We start from the raw sequence: 12,027 nt of genomic DNA, 5'->3' as shown, positions 1-12,027 counted from the left end.
AACTAGGTGAGTTGTCATTCAAAGCAATATTAAACTCAAAGGAATCAGAAGACAGCAGAACTTGAATACGAAAATCCTACTCTGCTGTCCTATGAACTGAATAGTTGTTCTATGAACTCAGCATTCCATTTCTTGCCTTTCTGTTTGGATAGTTCATTCTCATTGCCTGGAATGTATTTCCACCTTATCTCTTGCTCCTTGAATCAATCTTTCACTCCATCAAGTTTTAGCTGAAATGTGTTTGTATCTATTGTGTCTAGCTTATACATTATGGGTTTTTAAATCTCTTTCGAGTTGTGAATTATAATTGACCAGCATTTTAATATAACTATTTGAAGTCCATAATAACTATTTTGTCAGGTAAGCAAACTTGCTCCCAGTTTGTTTTGATTATCTGTAATTGTTTTTCATAAAGCAAACATGATAGTAGAAGGATTATGGTATAATGGAGAGAGTGCAGTGGTGTAAATAGTGAAACTTTGGGTTAACTATTGAGCAATATTTACTAGCTATATGATACTGGTCAACTCACTTAACTTCTATGTATCTTCAGCAACTTCTTTTGTGATTAAGTGTAGGGTTTCTCTACACCTAAAACATTCTAAAGTCAATGACTATTTCAATATGAATATTCTGAGTATATGTACCTTAATATAAGTACTAAATTGAAATTTTTATTAACACGTTGATAATAAAAAAGAATATTTTCAACATGAAATACAATGGGATCAGAGGGCAGTTAGGTGGCACAGTGGATAAAGCATCGGCCCTGGAGTCAGGAGTACCTGGGTTCAAATCCGGTCTCAGACACTTAATAATTACCTAGCTGCGTGGCCTTGGGCAAGCCACTTAACCCCATTGCCTTGCAAAAAAAAAAAAACCTAAGAAAAAGAAAAGAAATACAATGGGATCTGCCATTTTTTGAATCTATTGTAATAGTCCTAACAGTTTTTAAATATTTGAAAAAATAGAAGCAAATGTAAAATATTTTTTAGGAAAAAACAAATTATCAAGAAATTAGATTCAGAAAAGATAATTTGCAAATTATTAGTCTATCCAGAATCCTTGATCAAAAAGGAGCCTGGAAAATAACTTTCAAGAAATTATCATGAAAAATTGTGCTAATATCCTATAACAAGACAAAATAGTCTTTAAAAGAACTCACAGAAGCCTCCAGAAAGTGACATCAGAATAAGAACTCCAAGGAATATCATAGCCATATCCAGAATTCTCAACTAAAGGAGAAAATACTGCAAGCAATCAAAAAGAAACAAGAAGACAGGATCAAAATTACACAGGCCTTATCAACTTCAACATTAAAATATCAGAGGGCCTGGAATTTGATATTCTGTAGTCCAAAGGATCTTGGATTACAACCAAGAATTAGCTACCCTGCAAAATTCATCATATATATAATGTATATATATATATATATATATATATATATATATTTTATATATATATATATATAATATGGAAAAAAGAGAGATTTTCAATGAAATAGACTTCCACAATTTTCTGATAAAAAGACCAAAACCACATAGAAAATTCGATCTTGGGGGCGGCTAGGTGGCACAGTGGATAAAGCACTGGCCCTGGAATCAGGAGTACCGGGGTTCAAATCCGGTCTCAGACACTTAATAATTACCTAGCTGTGTGGCCTTGGGCAAGCCACTTAACCCCATTGCTTTGCAAAAAACAAACAAACAAAAAAAAAACTAAAATAACTAAAAAAAAAGAAAATTCAATCTTCAAATACAAGATTGAAGATGTGCATAAAAAAGTAAGCAGACATGCTAGTCAAGAATATTAAATTACATACAATCCCTACAAGGGAAGATAATACTTGTAACTCTTAGAATCACAGTTATAATTTTTATGTGGTTATTTATTATTGGACTAGGTTGTGCAGTAGATAGAACACTGGTCTTGGGAATCAGGAGAATTGGATTTTGAATCTGGTCTCAGATATTTGACTGTCACTAGGTGTGTGATCCTGGGCAAGTCACTTAACCCTGATTTTATCCCATCCAGAGCCATCTCCAGCCATACTGATTCATATCTGATCACTGGATCTAGATGACTCTGGAAGAGAAAAAGAGGCTGGTGACTTAGAACAGTCTCTCCTCCCTCAAATCCAATTATATGATTGTCCTGGCATAGTCTCACTGATGTCATGATCTTCTTGAACAATGAAGAACAAACAATTACTCTTGGGAATTGTTTTTCTATTAGAATAGTTAAAAGAAACATACTTCAAAAGAAAGTATGTGTATAGGATGACCACAAAAGTGTTAAGCCTTTAGTCAATACTTTAGTTAATGAATATTGAATATTGTTGCAGGGATTGTATTTAGGGGATATGAATAAAAATTAATCATGAAGCTAAGTTGCTTATGATGGTTGGGTCTGTACAAAATTAAACCATGAAGTGATCTTATATTAGTGGATACTTTAGTTATAGAGGATTGTAGTGCTAGGGTGGGAATACTAGTGGGATAAAGTGAGAGAGTGTGCTTAGAGGGATTGCACATGAATAGATGAAGAAGTGATTTTTCTTTACTTTCTTTAATTGGAAGGAGTGTACTGGGGGGTGAGTATAAATAGGTCATAAAATGATTTTACTTTATATAATGCTTTGGTTTATGAGTATTTGTGTCCATGAGGTGTAGCTGAAAAGAAGGTGTGGTATAAATAAACTATAATTTGATATAATTGGTTATTTGTGACTCTTGAGAAGTGTATTTCTATTGGCACAGAAGAGAAAAGAAGAGTGTACTTAGATAGTGACTATGAGACAATGTTGCTTATCAATAAATCAGTCACTCAATCAATCAACTGGAAAGTGGCCTAGCTCTAACATATCTAAAACTATACCATGAAGCAGCAGTCATCAAAACTGGCTGGTACTATTTAAAAAATAGAGTAATGGACCAGTGGATTAGGATAGGTTCAAAAGAAACAGTAAATTACTACAGTAATCTACTATTTGCCAAACCCAATGGCATCATCTTCTGGGATAAGAACTTACTATTTGACAAATATTACTGGGAAAACTGGAAAATAGTATGGCAAAAACTAGATATAGATCCATATCTCACATCTTATACCAAAATAAGGTCAAAATGGCTACAGGATTTAGACAAAAAGGACGACACTATAGATAAATTAATAGATCAAGAAGTACTCTGTCAGTTCTTTGGAACAGGGGCAAATTTATGATCAAACAAGAAATATGGGCCTTAATGTTCTTTAGATAAGACTTAAATAAAGCTTTGCGTACATCAAGGACATTACTGGAATTTATATATCAGAAAAGATTGTAAAATGTTCCAAAAATTTTATCACATTGTACAGCACAACATTATCATCATACAATTACTTAAGAAAGAGAGAATTTAAAATCCCATTATTCATTGACCTAAAAATATATAAACAATTGGGTTTTTTTTTTTTTAGGTTTTTGCAAGGCAAACGGGGTTAAGTGGCTTGCCCAAGGCCACACAGCTAGGTAATTATTAAGTGTCTGAGACCGGATTTGAACCCAGGTACTCCTGACTCCAAGGCTGGTGCTTTATCCACTACGCCACTTAGCCACCCCTAAACAATTGATTTTAAAGACTTTTACTTTATTTTAAGATCCTGTCAAACATAACCCTTGAAACATAATAGTGAAAACTTTTAAACTTATTAGCAAGAAACACTTTAAAAAGATATATTCTTACTTTTTGTAACAGTCATGAAGGACATACCAGCAGAGATATTTCTTATGGATGGTAATACCCTATAGATATTCCTGTTTTCAGATAACATTGTGCTTATTGTTGTATCTCAGAACACTGCAAAGTCTCCTCAATAACATTCTTATCCATTAAAAGGAGATTAGTCTGACTATCCATGAAAGAAGAAACAAACAGATGAATAATGCTTATTGCCTAGATTATCTTATGCAAACAGACAGGTATCAAATAGATCTATATACACTGGTAATACACTCACATTTTATATGGGGTTCAGAATTGATTAGGAATAGAAAAGAGGGCTTGGTTGCCTTTGAGTCCTTGCAAATTTTAATTTCTTTTAGTTACTTTTAGTACTCTCCTAAAACAAATTGTTATCTTTTTAATAGTATTTTTAATAATTTTGTAAAACTTTGAATTATGACACTGTTGTTTCCCAAAAATTGAAAATGAGTATCCCTTGATGTCAGAGTTCACTCATAATTATCCCAACCAGCTTCCATTTATCACAAGAATTTATACATGAGAAGTAGTTTTTTTTTTTAAGTATATTATCAAAGTATATGACTAAAAATGGTCTAGTTTTGGCAACACTGAAGAATAAACATTACTTGTAAGCTAAGGATAATAAGAGAAAATAAGTCTAGTCCCCTCTAAAGTGGTTGAATTTGCTCTTGTATCCTATGAGTAGACTTAGAAGAGAGTTGTACAAGCATAGCAAACATGGATTTGTTTGCAGTCCACATCATGTTAGGGGACACCCAAATCACTGTGATCATTTTTATTCATAGGGGAAACAAATGAAGATTCACAATATAGCACAATAAAAATATTAAAAAACTAAAAAGTCATAAGGAGTATGGATTATAGGTTTAATACTACAGATAGAGTATGTTCTACTTTCTGAGGAGCAAGAAGCAATCTTTGTTAGTGACTCTCAGGACTCATACCAGTGAAAGCTGAAAAAGAAAAATGACCAGATAATAATGATTCCCTTGGATATGAATATAGTGAGAATAAGGCTTTGTAGGAAATGGATTAAGTTTTCAGGCTCCTATTTTGTACACTAAGGTGATCTAGGGAAGAGAGTATGCTTTCAGGGTAGAAACAAAAAATGCTTACACAGTATTCTTTTGAAATAAATATCCCTTTGCAAAAGTAACTACTGTTAAGTGGTTAAATGGAACTGGTGTGCCAATTGGAGGTCTCCAATAAATGGAGACAAAACCATTAGCAGATTATTATAATGGCAATAGAGGAAGAGAAACATTCCACACTCCCAAGAATACTCTGGAGTCCAACTCCAGGCATAGCTGTGATATGGAGACAGACAGAGCCCTGTACACGTGGTATAGGTAGTTCTGATAAGACACAAAATACATTTCTTTTGGAAATCAAATATACAACAGTGTCAGCAGATATCAGTATTTTCTTTGTTTATTTTATTATTACTTTTACTACTATTATTTAGTCTTTTCTATCATATTTCCAAAGACTTGTTCTACACTTGATTTTTAGGCACTGGAGTGGGAAAACAAATTTCCAAAAGATATTGAACGCAAAGGGGCAGCTAGGTGGCATAGTGGATAAAGTACCGGCCCTGGAGTCAAGAGTACCTGGGTTCAAATGAGGTCTCAGACACTTAATAATTACCTAGCTGTGTGACCTTGGGCAAGCCATTTAACCCCGTTTGCCTTGCAAAAACCTAAAAAAAAGATATTGAACACACAAAAAAATAACTTTTTGCAATTACAAGGCTGCATTAGGAACTTATAATTTAGTCAAATGACATCCCAGGGTTAAGAATATGGATGGTAAATGATTAGTATTCTAGGTGTTTTACAACATTGGAAGCAAATTTTCACACTAACAGAACTCAATGAGATAACATAATAACAATAATGGATAAAACTGATTTATGAATGTTACTAAAGACAAAATCTCTAGTGATGTTTGGGAAAGTATATTTATATATATATATATATATATATATATATATATATATATATACATATATATATACACATAATTAAATCATGAGACCTAATTCAATAGGATGTTAGGGTTTTATCTATTTATGTATTGAATTTTTATAATTTTGTGAGACATTTCCAAAAAGTCATGACTTTCTCATGATCTAAAATAAAAAAAAATTAGAACAACATGAAGAAAAGATAAAAAACCAAGTAAAAAAAGCTTTAAGAAAGAATATTACTTTGAGAAATCCCTAACAAAACCTGAAAAAAGAATGTCTACACATATTTATAAAGTCCTCTTCTAAGCCCCTTCATAACAGACTTAAGTAGACTAATTTGAGCTCATGGAAAAATAGAACACTTTTTCTGAAAACCTTTAGAACTTCTTCTCCTTTTGTCATAATCAAAGATGAGTTACCTCCAAGTCATAGACAAATTACAAGATATAGTACTGATCAAGGGGCAGCTAGGTGGTGTAGTGGATAAAGCACCAGCCTTGGAGTCAGGAGTACCTGGGTTCAAATCTGATCTCAGACACTTAATAATAACCTAGCTGTGCGGCCTTGGGCAAGCCACTTAACCCCATTTGCCTTGCCAAAAAAAAAAATAAATAAACTAAAAAAAAGGATATAGTACTGATCAAGCAAAGATGTGGTAGAAAAGGGTATTTAGATACAGACATCATTTCCTATCCCCAACTTGAGTATCATTCTGAAAGAGTAAATTTAGGTCTCACAGGGAAGCACTTCCCTAACTGTGAACTGCTTTTCCTCAGTGTTCATCAAGAGAAGTCCTGGGTCCGCTGGTAATAACATACAGCTCAGAAACTGCTGTGATGAATAAACTTTTTTTTCTGAATTTCTCAAATTAGCTTCAGCACGTAGCAAAACATTTTACCTACACAGTTTTTGAGGCCATCCCTCTCCTAGTATACTCCAGTGATTTCTCATAGGCAAATAGGATTTCTCTCACTTTATGTGCCAGAACCTAGAGAAAATTAAAAACTATGGCATTTAAACCTTACAAAACATGTCATTAATAATGTGTAAAGGGATGTGAGGCCACTGAATACTTTGGCCACTGGCCTTCACCAGCAGACAACTATATTAGATATTTCTAGTTCCATCACAGCACTCTGTTAAATACCATTATTAAATACCACCAATTCTATTTTATCAGTTGATCTTTGGTATGTGTAAATAGGAAATGAGCAGGAAAGTGGTAGTTTTACTTCTGAAAACCTTTATCCATTTTATTGCTGTCTTCATTTTTTTCCAGTTTTCCAATAACTGTCCTACAATAGTGCCTTGTATTTGCATAGCCCCTTTTTTCCTGAGGAGATCAAAGTGCCTGCCAGGTGACCTCCCTCCTTTTCTTATGGTATTCCATGAAGTTTTAAGGGAAGGAAAGTACTTATTATTTTATGGATTTTAAAACCTGGGTCCATTACAAGTCTTGGTATTTCTATTATTATGAGACCAGATCTCTGAAATCAAAGGAAAAACTAAAAGTCATGATTTGTATAATTTAGGCAATAAAAAATGCTTTTGTTTCAATTTTCCATTTATTTTGATAAAACCGGTTTCCTCAATTTGCCTAAATTTGTCACCTCCCAAAGTTCCTAAGAATGTAACTCTACTTGATTGGATGATCTTTCATTTGTAATTGTTTGTTTTTTATGAACAGCTCTAATATTAAGAGCATATGACTTTGTTAAATATTAGAAATGCTCGATATTGAATGTACTTTTGATAGTTGCCTATTCACTGCTGAAAAGAATTGTTGAAGAAATACATGAAAAATATTTTTGCAATGTGTTCAAGATAAGAAGTATATATGTATTATACACATGTTCCTTCAATACTCTGTTTATAATCAGTCTCAAAGTCTGTAGTAGACCCATGAGTTTTCAAAAAGTTTACTGCTAGGGAATCAATTGTATGCAAACACCTACTGCAGTCTTTGCAATGTGGTTGTGAGCAGGAAAGAAGAATCTGTGTTGAAGAAAATATTTCTCCCTCTCGTGATTGTACAGTAAAAGTCACTATTCCACAAATTCCATGGCCATTGCCCCTGCTTTCAACTTTCTGCAAAGAAATACAATTCCAAATATTGCCTACTTGATAACTTATTTTCCACATGATCAACTCTCACTAAATGTTTGTTAAGTTGAAACCAGTAAAATGAAGTAAGGTTCAGTTAATGTTATTTATTTCATTTAACTGTTATTTGATTGGCAATGGCAGTGAATTAGTGAACTTCCTTAAGCTATCATCATATGTGATCTACTCTAGTTATAGATTTTAAGTTATTTCTCACCTCAAACATTTTTATTAAATAGGTTTTCATTCTAAAAGTGGAGCAATATAAATGAACACTGTTTCATTTTTCATAGCTCATGTGAAACATTTGTTACACACTGTCAGCTGCCTTGCAATTTGACTTTGGGTGCAAGTAAAAATTATGAAATTTCCATATATAGAATAAATAAACAAGTTTTCATTAAGTAAATATTATGTTCCAGCCATTGTGTTGGAAACTAGTGATATAAAAAATGATTTATGCTTTGGTATTCTAATTACATGTGCAAAATAGAGGTGGGTACAAGTAAATAGAAATGATTAGCAATTTGACATGAAGAGAAAATCTTCAAATGAAATTTTGTTATTTTAAAGAATAGATTTCAGTATTAAACAGTTCTTTATAAGGCTAAGTCTACTCACCAGTTTCAATTATATACTACATTCAAAAATGTATACTTATTAACATCTTTTATGAAATATGAATTCTAATTTACATACAGGGATTAGGGAAGGGTCAGAAACATACATAAACCAGAATTTTCAGGACCTTAAGAATACAACATAGATAAGGACAATATTGAAACTATATAAAATACAATAATATACCAGAAGTGCCATCTATCAGTATAATTTTGGATTCTTAATCAATGAGTGGTAAACATTAGGAAGAGGAAATCACTGTGTATTGTAGTTGCCCACAAAAACTTCATGAAAGAAAAATAATTTTAGAAAAAGTTTTTAAATAAAATTATTTCTGGGATAGCTTGGTGGTGCAGTGGATACAGGACTGGCCCTAGAGTCAGGAGGACCTGAGTTCAAATCAGACCTCAGACACTTAATAATTGCCTAGCTGTATGACCTTGGGAAAGTCACTCAAATCCATTGACTTAAATAAAAATAAAATGAAATATAATAATTTCTGTATTTTAAATTCAATAATTGTCTAAAATACAATCATTTCCAAGTCAAAGAGAATTGTCAAAAAGTATGAACCTTTGCCATGTAGAAGATTTTAACAGAAGAAAAAGAAAAAAAATTAGATATTTTTGCATTTATATATTCATATTTCTCTCGTATGTTATCTATCTGTTTTAAAAATTGTTAATAAATTGTTTTATTTGTACTTTCACATGCATCTTTACTGCCTTCCATAATAAGCCATGTGGCACAATAGATAGTATGGATCTTGGAGTAAGGAAGGCCTGAGTTCATATTCTGCCCCAGATATTTACTAGTTTTATCATAGTCAGTATGCTACATAACTTTTCTCCATCTCAGTTTTCTTCTCTATAAAATGTGGATGATAATAATGATATTTAACTCATTGCTTTATTGTGAGGCTTATCATAAGTAAAGCACTTGCAAAGTCTTACATGTTAGAGTGCTTATTATTATTATTATTATTATCATTATTATTATTTTACAGCCTTTAAAGTACATCTTTGATTCTCATTATTCTTTAATCCAGCAAACTCTTCCCCGCAATAGAAAGAGAATAAGTTGGGGTTAAACTGTAAAAATAGGAAAAGGACAAGTTGTGAAAGAGTTTAAAAGTTAAAGGATTTTCTACATGATCCCAGACGTAAGAGGAAATCACTGGAGTTTAATGAATGAAGACAAGATATGGTGATTTTTTTATGCATTTTTAATATAGGGGGATAATTGGTGCTTCCAAGCCTTTTCTTCACTTATTTACTTCTTATTTACTACTTCATTTATTTATTTTCTTCCTTGGAGAGTCTACCAAATGAATTTTGCTGTATTTCAACTGGATCTATAAAATAACCTTTTAGTAATTTGATTGGCATGACATTCTAAATTAATTTAGACATTATAACCACATTTATCATATTTATTATGACCACATAGCAACATATGACCAATTAAGATCTTTCAATTTATGTGTCTGCATTTAGTTCTATGAAAAAAATTTTTTTGGTTTTATTCATATAATCCCCAATTGTGTCTTAATGAATGAACTCCCAAATAGTTTAAAAATTCCTTAGGAAATTCAGGTGGAAAATTTCATCCATTTAAGTTATTTTGAATGAAATTTCCCATTTTGTGTGTCATTTTGCTGTTTTATATTTAATATATAGGAAGGTTCATGATGAATTTGAATTTATTTTATATTTTAATCAATTACTAAGATTATTTGTTGCTGCAATTGTTTTTTATCAATCTGTAGAGATTTTAAGTGAAACTATCATAGAAACAGTAAGTAAATGCTAAAAATTGCTTTTTCCTATTTGTCAATGATTATTCCCTCAATTTTGACTTCTTTTGGCAATGGATAGCTTGGTTTTATGCCTGAATTCTTGATCTTATATAAGATTGTCTATTCATTACAGATGGTGTAAGGTATTCTCTTTTTCAGTATATGCTGTGCCTCACACTGAGGAAAGAAACACTCTTATGCTTTCTTGTTCTCTTAACATAAATAAGGACAATAATTTTCCAAAAGTTATGACTATTGATTTTGTAATAGTTATAAACTTAACTTTAGTATTTATTAATATATATTTACGTTTATACATACTGATGTGAAATTATGCTTATTCTTGTATAAATCAAATGTAATCACTGTACACAATCTTTTGAAAATTTGCTGTAGATTTTTGTTAATATATTTCCCCAAATTCATTAGTTATTTGCATATCAGTTTTCATTTTTGCAATTTATATTTAGCACTGTTTTAGGAAACATACATATTTATTTTTCTTAATTATTTTAGGTGGATTTTTTTGCAAGGCAGTGGGGTTAAGTGGCTTGCTCAAGACCACACAACTAGGTAATTATTAAGTGTCTGAGGCCGGATTTGAACTCAGGTACTCCTGACTCCAGGGCTGGTGCTCTATCCACTGTACCACCTAGCTGCCCCCACTGCACCATCTAGCCACCCCTACATATTTATTTGGTAAAAATAACATTGAAATATTTTTTCCATTTTCCAAATCACTTTATCATATTAAAATTCATTGTCAATAAAATATTAGATAGAATTCGTTTATGGTTTGTTCATTATTGAAAGTGCTCCTACCTGTCTTTTACATTATCAGCTTTGTTGATAAAATTGGACAAAATAGTTTTCGTTTGTTGACCAGCTGACTAATTGCACTCTTTGTATAAAGTTCAATATTACTTCTCCCTGTTCAAATGAGTGAGACTTATAAGATGATTACACCTTTCAGGTCTACTATTATATTTACTCATTCAATACAAGAAAGAGTAAATTATACCCTCCTCCTCCCCCCCACTACATCTTATTTTTCCTTCCTTTTCTTTGTCCTCTTAAATGAAAGAAAAACATCTTCTTCCTAAGAGGTAAATTTATCATGAACACATCCATTTTTTTGGTTCTCAAAGAAAATGGTATTTTTGAATGGTCAATTGTCCCTTACCCCCCATTCAGATTTGAATACATTCTCACTACTTTTCCCCTTCAAACTACTTAAATGCAGAATTTAAGAATTTACATTTTATGGTTTCATTTCCTTTTCTATGTTTCAAAATTTTTCTTCAGTTCTTATTTTCTCAGATAAAGTTCTTCAAAGTTCTCTATTCCAATAAAGATCCAATTTTTTTTTTCCTTCTGTGGAATTATATTTAGTTTTGAACTATTATTTGTCTTATGCTTTTCTGTTTAGTCTTTTTGGTATGTAATATTTCAAGTCATGTGACTTTAACAGACTCATTTTCTCTTGCTTTATGTCTTGCCACTTAAACTATATATTTTTAAAATCTTATCTTGGTTATTAACATTCCTCACTCATCATAAAGTGTTTCTTTTGAGAGATACCTGATGGATTCTTTCTATTTTCATTTTGCAGTCTTGTGCAAAATGTTATTTATAATTGCATTCTATTATTTATTGAAATTTTAGCAATATTAGTTATTTTGTCCTAATTTTCAGGTAGTTTAATCATTTCTATTTTTTTCTCATTTTCTAGTTCAGTTAATTTTTAAAAAATTAATATATCTATTCTTTTACCAATTTTTTTTTCTTCC

This window comes from Macrotis lagotis, chromosome X (assembly GCF_037893015.1).
Source record: "Macrotis lagotis isolate mMagLag1 chromosome X, bilby.v1.9.chrom.fasta, whole genome shotgun sequence".
NCBI classification, from domain to species: domain Eukaryota; kingdom Metazoa; phylum Chordata; class Mammalia; order Peramelemorphia; family Peramelidae; genus Macrotis; species Macrotis lagotis.
This window is presented reverse-complemented; position numbering follows the sequence as displayed.